General features: G+C 39.7%; 1 protein-coding gene across 5 annotated transcripts in view; it reads right to left on the reverse strand.

Annotated features, from left to right (window-relative positions):
* nlk2 (nemo-like kinase, type 2) overlaps positions 1-18806 on the reverse strand; it is a 141866-nt gene that overhangs the window by 108969 nt on the left and 14091 nt on the right. The gene's annotated exons all lie outside the window — the stretch shown is intronic.

An 18806-nucleotide genomic window follows, 5' to 3' on the forward strand; every position in this document is an offset into this window, starting at 1 on the left:
TGAATAGTTAAGTGAGTAGAAGATGAACTGATCTCCAAATGTCATAAAGTTAAAGATGAAACATTCTTTTCAACATTTTAAGCAAGATTAGTGTATTATTTTTGTTTTGTACAATGTTAGAGTGTAAAAAAGGAAAGGAGCCCCATACAAAAGTTTGGGCAAGCCAAGAGATTTGAGCTCTAAGATAACTTTTACCAAGGTCTCAGACCTTAATTAGGTTGTTAGGGCTATGGCTTGTTCACCATCATCGTTAGCAAAGGCCAGGTGATGCAAATTTCAAAGCTTTATAAATACCCCGGCCCCTCAAACCTTGTCCCAACAATCAGCAGCTAAACAGCTGCCTAGCACTCTGAAAATTAAAATAAATGATGCCCACAAAGCAGGAGAAGGCTACAAGAAGATAGCAAAGTGTTTTCAGGTAGCCGTTTCCTCAGTTTTTAATGTAATTAAGAAATGGCAGAGGTCAAGTTGAGGTCTGGAAAACCAAGAAAACTTTCCAAGAGAACTGCTGGTAGGATTGCTAGAAAGGCAAATCAAAACCCCCATTTGACTGCAAAAGACCTTCAGGAAGATTTAGCAGACTCTCGAGTGGTGTTGCATTGTTCTACTGTGCAGCGACACCTGCACAAATATGACCTTCATGAAGAAAACCTTTCCTACATCCTCAGCACAAAATTCAGCATCAGAAGTTTGCAAAGAACATCTAAACAAGCTTGATGCATTTTGGAAACAAATCCTGTGGACAGATGAAGTTAAAATAGAACTTTTTGGCCGCAATGAGCAAAGGTATGTTTGGAGAGAAAAAAGTGCAGAATTTCATGAACAGAACATCTCTCCAACTGCTAAGCACGGGGGTGGATCGATCATGCTTTGGGCTTGTGTTGCAGTCGCTGGCACGGGGAACATTTCACTGGTAGAGGGAAGAATGAATTCAATTAAATACCAGCAAATTCTGGAAGCAAATGTCACACTGTCTATAAAACAGCTGAAGATGAAAAGAGGATGGCTTCTACAACAGGATAATGATCCTAAACACACCACAAAATCCACTTCAGGAGGTACAAGCTGAAGGTTTTGCCATGGCCCTCACAGTCCCCCAACCTAAACATCATCGAAAATCTGTGGAAAGACCTCAAAAGAGCAGTGCATGCAAGACGGCACAAGAATCTCACAGACCTAGAAGCCTTTTGCAAGGAAGAATGGTCAAAGATCCCCCAGAAAAGAATTGAAAGACTCTTAGCTGGCTACAGAAAGCATTTACAAGCTGTGATACTTGCCAAAGGGGGTGTTACTAAGTACTGACCATGCAGGGTGCCCAAACCTTTGCTTCGGGCCCTTTTCCTTTTTTGTTATTTTAAAACTGTAAAAGATGGAAATAAAAAGTAATCTAGCTTAAAATATGAAAGAAATGTGTCTTTAACTTCATGCCTTTTGGAAATTAGGTCATCTTTTACTCGCTTAGCTATTCACAGTAACAGAAATTTTGACCAGGGGTGCCCAAACTTTTGCATGCCACTATTTGCTCAATGGATTTTACATGTCTAAAGCATTTGGATGAACATAGGTTTCACTGCATATCTAAAAAACATATTTGTTACTGAGTAGTTTTGTTTTGCATGCAGTGGTAAACAAAATTTTAACTAAATTTGGAATGGCATGGTAGCATAGAGTTTAGCACAACACTTTACAGTACAGGTGACCCAGGTTCAATTCCTGCTGCTGCTTATAAGGAGTTTGTGTGTTTTCCACGTGACCTTGTGGATTCTGTCAGGTGCTCTGGTTTCCTCCCATAGTCCAAAGATGTACCAGTTGGTTGGTTGGTTATTCAGTCATTGCAAATTGTGCCATGATTAGGCTAGGATTAAATTGCTGAGCAGCATGGCTTGAAGAGCGTACTCCATGCTGCACTCAAATAAAAAAGTTATGGAACAAATTTCCTATATTCAAAAGAGCAGTTTCAACTGACATTGATAGGAATGCATTTGAAGGTCAAGACCTTACTTTCAGATGGTTAGAATTTCAGATAATTTGCCCTAGAATAAAAGACTTGTGCTTCAGTATTGTGTGCAATATTATTTGTTGACAATCACTGCAAACGAATTAATTTCAGTCGTATTAAAATTTGCTTAATGTTTTAGAACAATTATCTTTTGGCTTAAAATACCACTGACTTAAAAAATTCTTTTCATTTTTAAGCACTTAATAAACATTAGCTTGTGTCATTCATATGGAATAACTTCATCCATACAAAGTTGAACCTTTTCAAATAGGATCAAGAGAATAACCATATGGCAACCTGACACCATTTGTAATTAAGTAGGATTTCTCACAAGGGCAATTTCAAGAGTAATGCTTATGTGCTTAACGGAAATGAACCAAGTAATTCCCCCACCCACTAACATTTCAATTTTATCTAATTTGTAAGTGTGAAACTGATCAAATTGAAAATGCAACATCCAATATGACAATCCAAATCACCAAATTTGAAGACAAACCTAAATTGTGAAAAGCTGACTTTGCATAGATTAGTGAAATATGTGAAATATATTCCAAAACATTTAGACCAACTACAATGCAATTGGATATAGACTAATAATATAAAGAGCTTTATTACAACCAAGAAATTTAACAATTAAAAATATTTACTGTTACAATTGTTGTTATTTAAAGCTACTCTGGTCCTTTAAGAACATCTGCTTTTCTTTATCTGGTTTGAGACATGTCCTACATAATATACTTGAGTTAACTGGAAGGCACAAATCACAGTAAACTTCTAAAACCAAACTTTGTATCTTCAGTACCAGACATGCAAGCCCTCTTCACAGTTCAGCAAGGTAGCATAACAGTTAGCTCAACTGCTTTACAGCGCCAGCAATCAGGGTTCAATTCCCACTGCTTTAAGGAGTCTGTACATTCTCTGGTGATCACGTGAATTTCTTCCAGGTTCTCTGGTTTCCTCTCACATTCCAAAGACATATGGGTTAGTTCAGGCATGGCCATATGCGGCCCGTTAAGCTTTTTAATCCGGCCCGCAGAACTTGATGAAATTATATTAATAAACCTTGTTAACGTTTTTTCCCAGCAATTCTGGCGTTTTCCCAATAGATGACGCACCCTATATGCATTGACCTTTGTTGAGGTGCAGCGTATTACTCCACATTTGCGCTTTACACTTTGTTCGGCTCGACCTATTTGTGTGAACAGGCGTTCAGCGTCATGAACATCAACAAAGCCAGCCACAGATCCAAGTTAACTGACCAACACCTCAGATCCATCCTGAGAATCGCCACAACAAAACTAAATCCAGACTTTGATGCGCTGGCTAAAAAGGGAGACCAACAACACTGTTCCCACTGAAATTAAAAATAAGTTTCTTCGTTGTGTTATGTAAAAAATGCATTTGAAAATATTTTTTTCAATAAGCCTTACATGTTACATGTCATTTCTGTTAAGTGATGGACACGAGTAGTGCGCAGGTGCACGTACGTTCTCAAAATAAAAAATGCGCTCCAGATCAAATAACGCACTCCGCATACTGGCGCGCTGTCATTGTTCTGTCCTTGTGCTGGTCGTTGTTGAGTTTTGGCACAGGGGACAATTGAATAAGAAGGAGCAGGACAAGAAGACCTGCATCTCCTACCATTTTTGAAATAAAGACAGTCAGGAGGAGAGTGATGATGATAATATCTTGAAGGATAACAGAATTTTCAGTGCTTTAAAATAATAACTGTTACTATTAAAAAAAGCTGTATTTTATTCATTTAATTTTCAGTGTTTTAAAAGTCATTTCAATAAATAGCTAAATACCATGGGACTTCAAAGACAGATATTTTGTTGTAATGCATTTGTTCATTTTCAATTGAAATTAAAGCACATGTTTTCTACATATCCCATGATATTTTATTTTCTCTTATGAGGTGTATTACCAAAACACTCCGTCCATCTGCTCCTGGTCCGGTCCCCCTGTCAAATTTTAGAACCCTTTGTGGCCCACAAGTCAAAAAGTTTGCCCACCCCTGGGTTAGTTACTAAGTTGTGGGTATGCTGTATTGGTAGAAGCATCGCGTCACTTGCGCTCTGTCCCCAGCACATTCTTGGAGTGTGTTGGTTGTACACTGTACGTTTCAATGTACATGTGATGAATAAAGCTAATCTTCACATAATCCTATTATTTAAAGAGCTGTCCTAAAGACTAGTTCAATAATAACCTAGCAATGCTGACAAAATCATTCCTTTGTGTACAATAAAGAGCAATTTTGGTCAATCAATATTTTTCTGGGCCTCATGGCATCAGATAAAATAAAGTATAAAACTTCCAATTCTTCCTTTTCTCAGCTGATAATGTGTTCAGTGGTGATCAACATGGAGGAATGAAGTACACTGGATAGCAGACTTAATACTATAGAATTGTTCGGTCACACTGTCCCCGACTATGGTGGTCATGTCCTGATGGGCATGGCTGTCAAAATTGACCAACCTGTTTTTGCAAATGGATCTATCCATAACATGGTAGAAGTGACTATAGTCATTGTGAACAGAGGTATTTTCTGCCATGTCAGGGAATGACCATTTGACTGAGTAACGGAGTAGCGACAGCAGGTGTAATTAAAGGACTATACATCATAGGACTAATTATACTAAAATTCAACATGCTATCTGCAGAGCTAATCAACTCTAAATTAAATAGTTCACATTAAAATACTTTAGTGATGCCACATCCAGTCATGAATAGATTTTTAAAAAATTGAGACAAGGCTCCCCAACATTATCACCTTAGATAATCATCTTCACTATACAGACCACTAACTTGCATGTCATTGTAAATATTCTATATTGCCTACTTCTATATCCAAGTTATTAATATAATTACAAGCCACAAAGGGCCCAACACAGATTTCTGTCGTATACCACTAGTCTCAAAGTTCCAATCACATTATCCTTCCACTAATATCCACTGCCTTCTATCACAAAGCCAAATCCAGCTAGTCCACTCACCTTGGATCCCATATAAACTAGCCTACAATATGGGACATTGAAGTTCATGCAGACATCTACCACCGTGCCATTATCAATCTCCACCTCAAGCAAATTAGAAAAACAGTTTACCTTCAAATCCATGTTGACCATCCCTAACCAGACTCTTCTTTCCAAATGAACAAATCTAACACCTGTCCCTTTGAATTTTCTTCAATAATAAACTTACAATTGGCCCAGTGGCCTGACATCCTTGGCTTTATCTCTACTGCCTTTCTTAAAAGAACATTAGTTTACTTCAGTCTTCTAGTAACTCACTTCTGGTTAATGAAGATGCAAAAATCACCATCAAGCTCCTCACAATCTCTTCCCTTGTTTTGCAAGGCATTCTGAAATGGATCTCAGAGCTCTGGAAATTTAGCTATCCCTATTGCTCCAAATCATCTAACACCTCCACTTTCTTTATACCTACATCTTCCAAACAACTGAATATCCTCTCCATGTTCTCATTGTCCTTCAAGTCCTTTTCCTTGCTTAGAAGTTTTAGGCCCTCACCTACATATTCTGGTTCAACACACAAAATTACCCCTTTGGTCCCAAAATGGAACCCAGTCTTCCTCTTGTACAGAATAATTTAGGATTCTTCCTACAACTGTGGTTGCCTACAACTGTTATAAAAAGGGCAAAGGACGGAGCTTAGAATGATGGCACCTAACGGCAACTCCCAACTTGCATACATCTTCAGAAACAGCTCTATTGGTATCTTTAATATCTCATTTTCCTCTTCGGGGTTCTGGAATTACACACTGACTTTGGTTCTTTGCGGAAATCAGACCTGCTCTCAGGGCCTTACAACCACCGCTTTTCAATATGCCAAGGACGTGGCCTGGAAGACAAGCACTTTTAGGATGCTGGATTTTTATGGCTCTAGAGGTGGGTGGATTTGAGGTTGGTGCCGCTGCCTGGTGTGTCGTGGAAGTACACGGAAGATTGAAAGCAGCGAGATCTTTGGGCATAGAGCTCGGAAAAAATGACGCAACAGACTTAACACCATAAATTGGCGAGTTGTTTTGTTATGTCTCCTCTCTTGCAATAAAATGGGGACACCTCTTTTTCCCTTATTAGGAAGAGAGAGCCTGTGGTGAATTGAATACCGGGTGAACTGGTAGTCTTTGGGATACTGCATGTCTGTGTCTTTATTGATGCTTTGCTGCATGCTTGAGTGCTCGAAGGAGGGTGCAGATGCTTTTTTGCTGGTAGGGGAGGGGCGTTCGTCACTTTGCTGCTGCTTATACATGGGGGGAGCTATGGGGTTCTAACATTTAACTGTCATTCATTCTTTGGGGCACTCCTCTGTTTCCATGGATGTTTGTGAAGAAAAAGTATTTCAGGATGTATATTGTATACATTTCTCTAACATTAAATGTACTTAATGAATTTCTTTTTCCTGACTGATCTTTCAATAACCCTCTTTCAGGGTTTTCTATTCTTGCCATCTTTATCTATGACTTTCTTTGCAATTTTGCATCTGAAAAGTTGCCCAATTTGTTGACATACTAACAGAATCCAACAGTACCTTACCTTTCTTCTCAGCTATATGATAAAGATGAAATTACAAATTTGCTTTTAAACTCATAGGAACTATATTCTTGCTGATCAGTTGGCTATGATTAAAAATATAAACTGATTTAACCTATCCTAGCAACTGAAAATAACATGGTATTTATATACAACATTTCACAAGCTTTAAACACTTTGCAGCTGATTACTGCACTGGCTGTAATGCTAGCAACATGACATCCAATTTCTGCAATGCAAGATTCCACAGAATGAGAGATAAATCTTAGTCATAGACTAAGATTTCTACTAGCATTAAGTGTTACTTGCAGCTTCAAAGCAGAAAGTCTCAGTATAGCATCTAATTTGAAAGCCTAGTCCACTGACCACATCAGCAGTTATCCTAATTTATGGCACTCAGTGGGACTGAGAGCCACAAGTTTCAGTCTCAAAAGCAAGACTTCTGCCAACTAAGTTATAAGTTGATAAAGCAAAAACTAACATGTTCAGATTCCATAGGACAATTTTGACAGATCTGTTTTTCTAATTCAAGTCATTTCAAATAAAGGGGCTGTGCATTAGGTGACAAAAGGACTATTAACCTAAAATTATTACTGCTAAACAAAATGTCTTATGCTTGCTAAGATTCAGATAACAAATTATAGGATTATTGGGATTCTTATTGCATGCCCAAAACTAAGGAATATAAAAAAGATTGTCACCAATAAATCAGATGGGTATAATGTGGAACAAATAATTACAAATAGTTAAGTGATTAGTAGAGACAAGAAATTAGATAGACATAGTTTGTAGTACTGAAGTTAAACATAGAAGAGCAGCACGAACCAAGATACCATTGAGCAGTTTGTTCTAGTGCTCCCAATTCAAGAATATGTAAATAACTGCCAGTGCAGCAGAATGCTTTAAACATATCTTTCTTCACTGTCTACTTGTGCAGCCACTTTCAGCAAACTATGCTCTACTCCTAGGTCCCTCTGTTTCACCACACTCAGTGTTCTGCTATTCTCTGTTCAGGTCCTAGCCCAGTTTAAATACTAAAACAAGAAGGCTTCCGGTCTCCACTGAGTCTGTAGCTGAGATTTAGTTATTTTAAGTTTGTAGATTTGGTTTGGGGACACAGGGAAGACTGGGTTCAAATGAACATTTAGCAACAGGGATATGGAAGAGTTAGAGGTCCGTTCTTCATTCAAAGGCCAGTGACAGACATGTGGTGAAGGACATTCAAAGTTTAGGTCTCTGCTCTACATTCAACAACATGGGCATGTGTCAAAGAACATCTGTGGATGGCAGGCTGATAAGTGCTGTGGACAAGGGCAAGTGAGGACGAGGGGTGGTGGCCCACCGAGCTTCCAGGGGTCAGTGGTTCCTGGGATCAAATGTCCAATCAAGAGGAGGCATGAGAGCCAGTGAACCCCTAGAAATGGGACGAATTCAAGACCTGGAGATCAGGGACCCATCATCACTGATCCAAAGTTTGAAGGCTGGAGCTCAGGGATCCTAGTCTTGGGGTCAATACCATAGGGTTGATCAGAAGTCCAGAAATCAAGGCCCAACAGCTGAAACCCTGGATCTCTAAATCTTAAATCCGCTGGGGAAGGTAGAGTCCTGTAATTTGCAAGTCCACAGAGGTTGGAAAACCATCTGCATATGTAAGTGGGAAAGAAACTTGTTTTGCTGTTGTTGTTTTGTTGCTTGTTGTGTTGTGTGTTGTTCGACCGAGCGTTGTGGGCATGTTATCCAGCACCAGAATTGTGTCGACGTTTGTAGGTTGCCGCAATACATCTTTTAAGTTATCTTGGCAGTTAACACAAATGATTCTATTTTACTGTATGTTTCCAGTAGATGTGATAAATAAATCTGAACCTGAATCTGAAAAGCAACACTCACACTTATCTTGAAATCCATTTGCCATTCCTCAGCCACCACCCTAACTGATTTAAGATTTCTTTGCCATTCATTGTAACCTGCTTCACTCCAACGACCCCCTAATGTAGTGTCAGCAAGTTTGCTCAATGTACTATGTACATCCACATCCAAATCAGTTATGTAAATAATGAACAGAGATTCCAACAGTGACCCCTGGGGCACTCTACTAGTCATAGGCCTCTATTCAGAGAATCAACCTTCAAACATCAGTTTCCCATGACTGAGCCAATTCTGAATCCACCTTCTCAGCTGCCCCTGACTCCATGAAACCTACTCTTGTAGATCAGCCTGCCATACAAGGCCTTGTCAAAGGCTTTACTGAAGTCCATTATAGACAAAATCCACTGTCCTACCTTCATCTATTCCCTTAGTTACCTCTTCAAAAAAAACCAAAAAAATTCATTTGACATGGCCTCTCAAGCATAAACCATGCAGACTATTCTGATCAGGCCTTAACAATGCAAGTGATAGTAGATTTTGTCCCTCAGAATTCCCTCCAGTAATTTCCCTACAACTGAAGCCAAGCTCACTGGGCTGTTTATGCTATCCTTCTTGAATAATACGACATTAGCCACACTCCAATATTCTGGGTAATAGATGGAGGCAGACCAAAGGGGAAGGGCTGGCTGAAGCTGGAGACAGTTGCTAAAGGGTAACTGCTGAGGATAAGCAGATAAGAATATCCAACATGCTTTGAAAAGTTCTAATAACACAATTTTTAAAATGTCCAAATCACATTGGTTATGCTTCAAAAAGTAATACTTCTAAAGTGTAATACCCATTCCAAATGTGTAAATAACTCAAGTCCATAGGCTCACATGTAGACTCAAAGTGCAAAAAACATCATAGTGTATTGCATATAAACAGCAAATAGTCTGTTCTCTTGGGATTCAATAGTTTCAAACTCCACTGAAAGTTACTTAAATTCCGGATAAATATTCAAAATGTTCAGATCTAAATCCAGTTTATGGGAGAAACTGCACTCAAAAGCGTGTTTAAAATTTCACAGCAAAAACAATTAGAACACAAGTGGATGAGAACCATCCATGCATTCCACACAATATTTAGTGGTACTTACGAGGAAGTCACCAAATTAAATCCCTCCATTATCTTGGAAAGAAATAAAGACATGTTTATCATCACCTGCAGTTCTAATTTAAATCTCAGTCAGATCTTATACAAGGAAAACATGAGTCCATCCATCACCACTCTCAGGAATCCTGACAGTATCTAAACCAGTTAAGTTTTTAAAATTTGATGACCACAGCAGATAATTTGCACACAAAATATTCTCTAACAACAGAGTACAATTATCAGCATTGCAGTGATGTATAAACATAAATCTTGTGACAATGAGATTAATGTTGAGTCAAGCAGACATCTATGAAAATTACAAAAGTGATTAGTTGAATTTAATTACCAACTTTAACTTTAATTAAGTACAAAAGAATGTAACAATTGAGTGGGCCAATCAGCTTAATTGCTCTGTCAATGTTAATTTACTTCAGAGCTGTTTTCCTGCAATAATTCCATATTCTGATTCCTTCAACATCAGAAAAGTCATCATAAACATAGCAAATGAAAGATAAATAATAGGTAGCTAGGCCTCCGTTAGTCTCGATAGACCATGGAAAGTTTCCAGGGTGCAAGCCTGGGCAAGGGTTTTTTTTAAAAAATGGAATACCGGCAGTTGCCCAAGCTGCAAGTCTCCCCTCTCCACGCCACCAATGTTGTCCAAGGGAAGGGCATTAGGACCCATACAGCTTGGCACTGGTGTAGTCGCACAGCAATGTGTGGTTGAGTGCCTTGCTCAAATACACACACACAGCCTCAGCCAAGGCTCGAACTAGCGACCTTTAGATAACTAGATGAACGCCTTAACCACTTGGCCACACGCCAACACAAATATATAATAATACATTAAGACATTAAAGCTCTCCAGTTCTTCCTCAAAAGAACCAACCAGCTTCCCTCCACCATCACCTTCCTGCCTGACAGAACTGGTCCTCACCCTCAACAAGTTCTCCTTTGACTCCTCCCACTTCCTCCAGACTCGAGGCACCGCATAGTTCCCAACTATGCCTGCCTTTTCATTGGCTCCATAGAACAGTCCACTTTCCAAGCCTTCCGTCATAATACTCCCCAACTCTTTCTTGTTATGTTGATTTCTGCATTGGTGCTGATTCATGCACCCTTGCTGAGTTCGTAAGTATCAATGTTGCCTCCAACTTCCACCCTACCCTTAAATTCAGTCATACCTGACACCGATCTTTGTCTCAATTTCTGGAGATAAAATGTCCTCCTTCAAGAACAGGGTTTCCCTTCCTCCGCCATTGATGTTGCCCTCATCCCATCTCCTCCATTTCCTGAACATCTGCACTCACCCCATCTTCCCGCACCCTTAACAGGGACAGAGTTCCTCTTGTAATCTACCACCCCATGAGCCTCTTATCATCCAACACATCATTCTTAGTAACTTCCGTTATCTCCAAAGGGGTCCTACTACCAAACGCATCTTTACTTCTGCCCATTCTCCCCTTACTGCAGAGATCATTTTCTCAGTGATTCCCTCATTTCTCACCACTAATTTCCCAGCTGGCACTTACCTCTGCAAGCGACCAAAGTGCGACACCTGCCCATTCACCCTTCTCACTTCCAAACAGTCCTTCCAGGTGAGATAACATTTCAACTGCAAATCTGTTGGGGGGTCTTCTACTGGATTCAATGTTCCTGATGCAGCCTCCTCTATATTGATGAGACCCATCATAATTTGGGGGATCGCTCAGCTCCATCCACCAAAATCCCAGAGACCATTTTTATTGTATTGCCATTCTGACATGCCAGTCCATGGCCTCCTCCAGCCATGATGAAGCCACTCAGGGGTGGAGGAGAAACAGCTCATATTCCATCTGGGTAGCCTCCAACCTGATGGCATGAACTTTGATTTCTCCTTCTGGTTTAAAAAAAAATCCCTCCCCCTTCTTCTATTCCTCTCTGGCCTCTTAACTCTCCTCACCTCCCCGAATGCCACCCCTCCTTTCCTTTCTCCCATGGGAAACTCTCCTCTATCAGATCCCTTCCTCTCTAGCTCTTTACCTTTCCCACCCACCTGGTTTCATCTATCACTCAGCTGTCCTCCTTCCCTTCCCCCTACCTTCTCACTCCAGCATCCTCCCCTTTCCTTTCACAGTCCTGCAGAAGGGTCTCGGCCCAAAATGATGACTGTTTATTCATTTCCAATTATTCTACCTGACCGGATGAGTTCCTCCAGCACCGTACTTGTTGCATTTGATTTCTTGTGTTTGTAATGGCAAATGAGCTTTCACTGCATGAACCATCTACATAAAGAATTCCAAAACCTCCCTCCACTTCTAGGTAAGAAGATGCTACTGAATGCATGTGACAGCTCACTAGTAGTTAGAAGGCAAGAAATTCAACTAAAAACGTCATTAAAATACCTTTTCTGAGATTAAATTATTGCCACAAACAGTGAGGGGGAGAGTGGTGGCAAGACAAATTCAGGGGAGGAGCTGGGATGGTGTGTTGCAGCATCAATGCAGATGGAATAAGCCACTTGGAGAGGAGGAGGCAAGACTGAGGAATTCTAATGCCTATACAACTGGCACAAATGCAAAGTTGGATTGCTCTGGGCACTGAAAGGAGACACTGGGGCTGGGGGTAGAGGAGTTACAATGCCTGTACAACTGGCTTGGGTGTGAGGTTGGATCACTCTGGGCACCAAGCCGACTTGAAGAGCTTCAGGCTGGACAGCAAAATCGGGGCTCAGAGCAACTAGGCAGCATGGTCTAAGCCCCAAGCTCTTCGCAATAGCTGGGTCCTAGTGTGAAGTGGAATCCACTGTTTATACAATTTGCCAGACCAGACCAGAAGAGGTGAGAGTCAATTTCACTTGCTCTCCACAATATTCACTCCTCTTTCCAGGGCACCAGAGCCCTTCACTGTTCCATTGCTTGATAAGTTTATATGCCGGCCCAGATAGACTGAAAAGACAGGATGTCAGGATGCAAGGTGAGAGCCAATTTTGCTATCTGTGATGGTAACTCCTCTCTCCATGACACTAAGGCTACAATGACTGCCCCAGCTGCTGCGTTCCACAACCGCTATTATGATGAACTAATAAATGAAGCTTTGGGCCCATTCTGGGCTTCGGATCCGAGAACTCAATTTGGTTCGGAATGTCCGTTGTTCACTTCAATTGTTTGCACGATGTGTTTTTTTTTGCCCTTTCTCTTAAACATCAGGTGCTAGTTTTTACTTTTATCTTTTTTTCTTTAATTGGGTTCTTTCAGGTTTCTTGCTTTGTGGCCACCAGTAAGCAAACAAATCTCAAGGTCATATAGTTTGGATCACTGGGTGAAAAAATTCTCTCTTATCTCTGCTCTGAACAGCCAACCGATATTTAAAATTGCTATCTTTTGATCCGAACCTTCCCAGCCAAGGAAAATCAATACTACGGCTATCCTGAAAAGCAGTGCAAAGATTAGTTTCATACAGCCAATTTATAGACAAGTTCCAGTCCATGTTGAGAATAAAGAAAAAAAATTGACTGCCACCTTAGATTTTTGAGCAGTATTTCACAAAATTTTAAGCAGTTCATAGCGAGTTTACTTTCCAATCTACTGTAGCTGTTTCATGTCTTCCTTTAACAGAACTAGTGTGCTGGGAAGATTGAGCAGCTGGGTAGCCAGAACCACAAAACACAGGGTGGGGTGGGCAAGCATCTGATCAGTCAGCCAGGAACAATGACAGGCATGTGACCAGGATCAAGAACTGGAGGCTGGAGCATGGACAAAAAAAAATTTGGCAGTGGGCCAGGGCTCCTAAACTTGCTCATAAGAGTACTGTGGCACAGAAGTGCCTTTAATTATGTCTCTGTAAACTAGTCGTCTGTAGTTTAGGACTGGCGTCTATGGCTGATCTTCCCCTTTTTCCTTTAGAGATAAATTAATTTCTGGATAAAATACTGAATGACTTAAGCATCCACTGCTCTTTAGGGTACAGAATTCCAAAAGTCTCTTTCACTTCATTTCAGTGTGTTAAATGGCTTCACTAAGATTGTGATCTCTTGTTCTAGCCTGCTCAGCCAGGAAAAGAGTCCAGTCTGTCAAGGCTTCTATGACTTTACATGTGTGGCACTTTTAAACTTCCTGACCAGAAAACACTGCTAACTCCTTCTCTCAAAGCAAACCTGCCAACCTAGAACCAGTCCTGATATTTTAGCTGCATTGCCAACTGGCAGAGGTGGCAGCAGGGAGCAGCCTTAAACTTCTATAGTGCCTTTAGAGGTACTTCCACAATACTGCTGAATTTAAAGTTTCAGATTTTAAAACCTCACACAAAAGAACTGGAAATATATTCCCAAATCAGAATAGTACATGAAAGAAACCCTCTAGTTGGTTGTATAATTGCTGCCTTAATCTAAATCTGTGACTTTGAGGGTGCTTTTAAACTAGATTGGATGAACAACTGCAGTGCATTTTATAGATGGAATATGCCACAGTCACTGCACCTTACTAATGGATGGTTGATGGTGTGCCAGCCAAGCAGGCCACTTTGTACCGACAGCAGAGTGCCTCTAATTGTTGCAGCTACATTCATCTATGTTAAGTGGAGAGTACTCGATGATATTCACAATTGCTTTTGTAGCCATGTGAGTGGTCCAGTTGAGTTTCTGGTCAATGGTGAATGTACAGGTTTGGACTGAATGGTAAGGCTATTGATTGTCAATGTCAAATATTACTTTCTCAACTTTCACGTATTAGTGCATGGAGTTTTTCCACTATCGATCACATTCCCATTTCTGACAAGATGGAAAGCCTCTGAAGCAGATGAAGATGGTTGGGCAAAGAACAATGTCCTAAGGAATTCCTGCAGCGATATCCAAGGCCTGAGATAGTTGATTCCTGAAAATCAACCGTCTTCTTTTATGTAAAGTATGACTTCAGCTATGAAGGTAGGATTCCTTTTGACTTCAGTTTTAACAGGTCACTTTGAAGTACTGTCTTAATATCAAGGGAAGTCACTCACCTCACTAAATTCAGGTCTTTGGTTTAGACTACAGCTGTGTTAAGGTCCAGAACCAAGGGGTCACAGAGCACAGATATTTTAATATACCTAGGTATCAAAAAATTTTAATAAAATTCTTCACTTTAGAAAAATTTAAACATTCTTTCATTTCTTCCAGATTTTACAGTTATACAGAGTAATTGAGAAATAGCTTGCAAGTCAAGCAAAATTGAAGCATACCAGTTTCATACAGAATATTCCAAGATGCAGTGTGCTATTTTAAAAAAACTAGACATTTAACATATCCAGATTTTCAGTCACCATTTTAGAAAAACGCAAGTAGAACTTCAATGCTTGTGAGTCATTTGCCATTTGAAAAACTTAGAAAAAAAATACCAGAATTTCTATACCAAAATTTGCCTTAGAGTTCAAAAATCACTGTAAACAAGACAAAGGAATGAACAACTTGAAGATTTGCAGATAACTGGTAACTTCTATAAGAACTTCAGTATCTGAAAAAGAAATCCCACAGACACACCAGTCCTTATTGGAGAGGTCCAGAGAGGAAAGGGTGCTGTTTCTAGTTCCTGGGCTTCAATATGTCAGAAGACTTATCCTGGGCTCAATGCATTGACACAATTACAAAGCCAGCACATTTCTACAGATGTACAGTGGAGAGCATTCTGACTGATTGCATCACAGCCTGGTATGGAGACTCCAATGTGTAGGATTGAAAGAGGCTGCAGAGGTTTGTAGACTCAGCCAGCTCCATCATGGGCACAATCCTCTCCACCAAAGACATCTTCAAGAGGCAACTCTCATCATTAAAGACTTTAACCATCTGCAGCATGCTGTTTTCTCATTACTACCAATAAGCAGTATTGTACCGGAGCTAAAGATCCACACGCAACGTTTTAGGAACAGCTTCTTCCCCACCACTACTAAAATTCTAGAAAGTCCATGAACACTATTTCACTACAGGTAGTCCCCGAGTTACGAACATCCCACTTAAGGACAACTCGTACTTACGAACCGAGGAAGGAGAGAGAATGCCGTCCACCATTTTAAGTCATTGCCGTTTGCACTGAGTTGAGTGTGTAGCTTTGTATTTGGCTTAAATTTTTCTTAGCAAGATTCACCCTGATCCCCCCCCCCCCCACCGTTCCAGTCGGCTGGTGGCGCAGTGAGATCAGCGCCGGAACGGAGGTTCCCGAGTTTGATCCAGTGACAGACTGCTCCTGTGCCGGGTTGATGTCGAGCTCACAACTCGACATTGTAAAAAACACTGTCACCTCCAGTTTAAATTCCCACGCAGAATATTGTGGAGGATCAAATACCCAAACCCAGCACAGCCCCCACTTGTCCCATTTAACCTGTCTCAGTGCAGTGGTCCTTAGGACCCAGCAGACCTCAGGAGCTGGCAGAGCTCAGGACCTGCCACCAGCAGTGTTTCTGTTCCACTAACGGGAAGCAATTGAAAATAAAGTGGAAATAATAAAGCATTTGAAAAGAGGTGAAACACCATCGGTCAATGGAAAAGCGTTAGGCTACAATCGGTCAACAATCGTAACAATTTTAAAGGATAAAGTGAAAATAATGGAGCACGTGAAAGGCCCTTCCCCGATGAAAGCTACAATTATTACTAAGCAACGCAGTGGTTTAATTATTGGAATACATATGTTTCTTAAGTGTTTTATATGATAGAAAGGTAAAATATATACTGTATACTAAGACTAACGTTTGACTAACTGACGCCAAATAATACTGGATGTACTTGTTCCAACTTACGTACAAATCCAACTTAAAGATGGACTCAGGAATGGAACTCGTTCGTAACCCGGGGACTGCCTGTATTCCTCTTATGCGCTTTTTGTAAATCAACAGTAATTTGTCTTATACCATGCTAATGCCACAAAACAATGTTTCACAACATGTCTCAGATCAGATGCTTGGGAACTTCTTATAAAGAAGAAAACCAAACTGCCAGGATGTTACTCTCCATTTGGACAAGTAGTGGAGATTGGACTGGTTGGAGGCAAATAGATTAAACTGAGCAAGAAGAGACAAGCTCTTAGATTCTGTACCAAGCCTGACCTGTTACAGATTCAGAGATGCAACAATGTTTCTTGAGCAAAGTTTTGAGACAGAGGTTGTTTTAAAAATATAAGATGGTAAGCCACATTTGTTAAGTTATAGTTGGGTTTAATGAGTTTGCTTTACTTTAAGTTTCATTTTAAAGTACTCATGTTTACAATATAGAGGGAAAAAGAATTTAAAATCCACTCAGATTCTGAAAATGTGCCATCCCTTTAAAAACATCTAGCCTTTATTAATTCCAGGATAGAGAATTAACCTTTTAAGAATTCCTATACAACTTATTTTAAATTATTGCCCATCAATCAAAATTCTCCCTAATTTCAAAACAAACCAAATTCAAGATCCTGCCAAACTGCACAATAAATTTAATCAATTTGAGATAGAGCCTACTGCCGCAACACATTAGCATTCACTCGAGTATTCACCAGTTTTGTCCAAAGATAGCCCTAGTACTTGCACCAATGACAAATAACAGATGTGGGCCAGCATGCTGATGAGGGGCTAGAAAACATTAAAAAGCAGGAAATCAAAACATAGTAATCACAGAATTACTGCCAGTGCCATGCGTTAACAAATACAAAAATAGGAGTTCAAAGCAAATGTGTAGTTGGTGGGATAATGTACAAAACAGTTCTAGATTTGAGGCATCAAGACAAATTTGTATAATCTAAATCGTGCTTATTATCACTAACACGATACAAAGTTTGTTACTTTATAGCAGCAGTACAGTGCAATATATAAATAAATTACTGTACTGTAAAATAGTAAGGTAAAAAGAGGGCAAACAAGATAGAGTAGGGAGAACATCTGCACAGCAGAACCAGAGAAGCTTTGCTCGTGTTACTTTAGAACTGGCGATGAGAATCTTAAAGGGAATCAAGAAGGAGAACAAAGCAGGAAGAGGAAGAGAGAAAAATAATAAACAAAATAAATAGGCCCAAAATAAACAGATCCTTCAAAACAAAACTTGATAGATTTCTTGATACCATAAGAATCAAATACAGGGAAAGAGCAGGAAATGTCATGGAGTTACAAGATAAGCAATGACTTCAATAAATAGTAAAAAAGGCTAGAAAGACAAGATGGCTCACTACAGATTCTATTTCTTGTTGTTTTGTTTCCATATTCTTAAGAACCATCTAAGAGTATAGAAGGAATACTTTCATCCCAAGGACTGCCATTCAGAAAGTTGCTCACTAGCATCATCAATCAGAAAGAATCAAATACTCATGCTAGAATTACTGCCCTTGTCTGTAATATTGCATTCCAAAAATAGAGCCTGCTAGACCTTCAATAAAACTCATGCAACATGAATTGCATTGTGCTTTGTGCATATCTCTATTAACTATATGACGCTACAAAATAAAGACTCAAAACTACAAATAGAATGGGCAAAACTATGAATGAAATATCAAGCCATATAAAACAGTAGATGGAGCTGCAAAAATTCCTCTTACCCTTCCATTCAAACTAATCTGCATGATTCCATACTCAACTCCATAAGTACCCATCTACCAACTCAAAAGTTCATACACTTCCCACAACTATGAGCACAATCATAAAGCACACCCATAGAAATGGACCACACACATTTATTTCTAAAGATTCTCAGCACCATGGTTCTAAGGCTTCTGATAGCAAACTCAAGAAATAGCTGACTTTAAAAAAATGCTATGGTAGGAGCCTGATAATACTTAGTTTAGGTGGCATCTGTGGATTTTAAACTTCAGACATGAGGTGAATACAGGCCAGTTCATCACAAGGAAAGCTCTCCTCAGCATTGAACACACTCCCACCATCCAGCCTATGCTTTCCTCCCACTGCTACCATCAGAGAGGTAGTACAAAAGTCTTAGGTCCAACACCACCAGGTTCAGGAATAGTTTCTACCCTTCAACCATCAGCTCCTGAACCAGCATGAACATCTTCACTCACCCCAACACCAAAATGATCATTAAACGCAACCTTTGGATTAACTTTCAAGGACTCAACAACTTTGTTCTTAGTTTTGTTTATTTACAATACTTAGTATCATTTGTTTCTTTTTGGATTTGCACAATGTCAGTCTTTGTAGTTTTTCATTTATTCCATTGTACTTTTGTTCTACTGTGATTCCGTGAAGAAAATTAACCTCATTGTAGTTTGACATATATACTTTGATAATAAAATTTACTTTGAATTTGTATTTTACTTTGAGACTATCCA

Source organism: Hypanus sabinus, chromosome 6 (genome assembly GCF_030144855.1).
Source record: "Hypanus sabinus isolate sHypSab1 chromosome 6, sHypSab1.hap1, whole genome shotgun sequence".
Classification (NCBI taxonomy): Eukaryota; Metazoa; Chordata; class Chondrichthyes; order Myliobatiformes; family Dasyatidae; genus Hypanus; species Hypanus sabinus.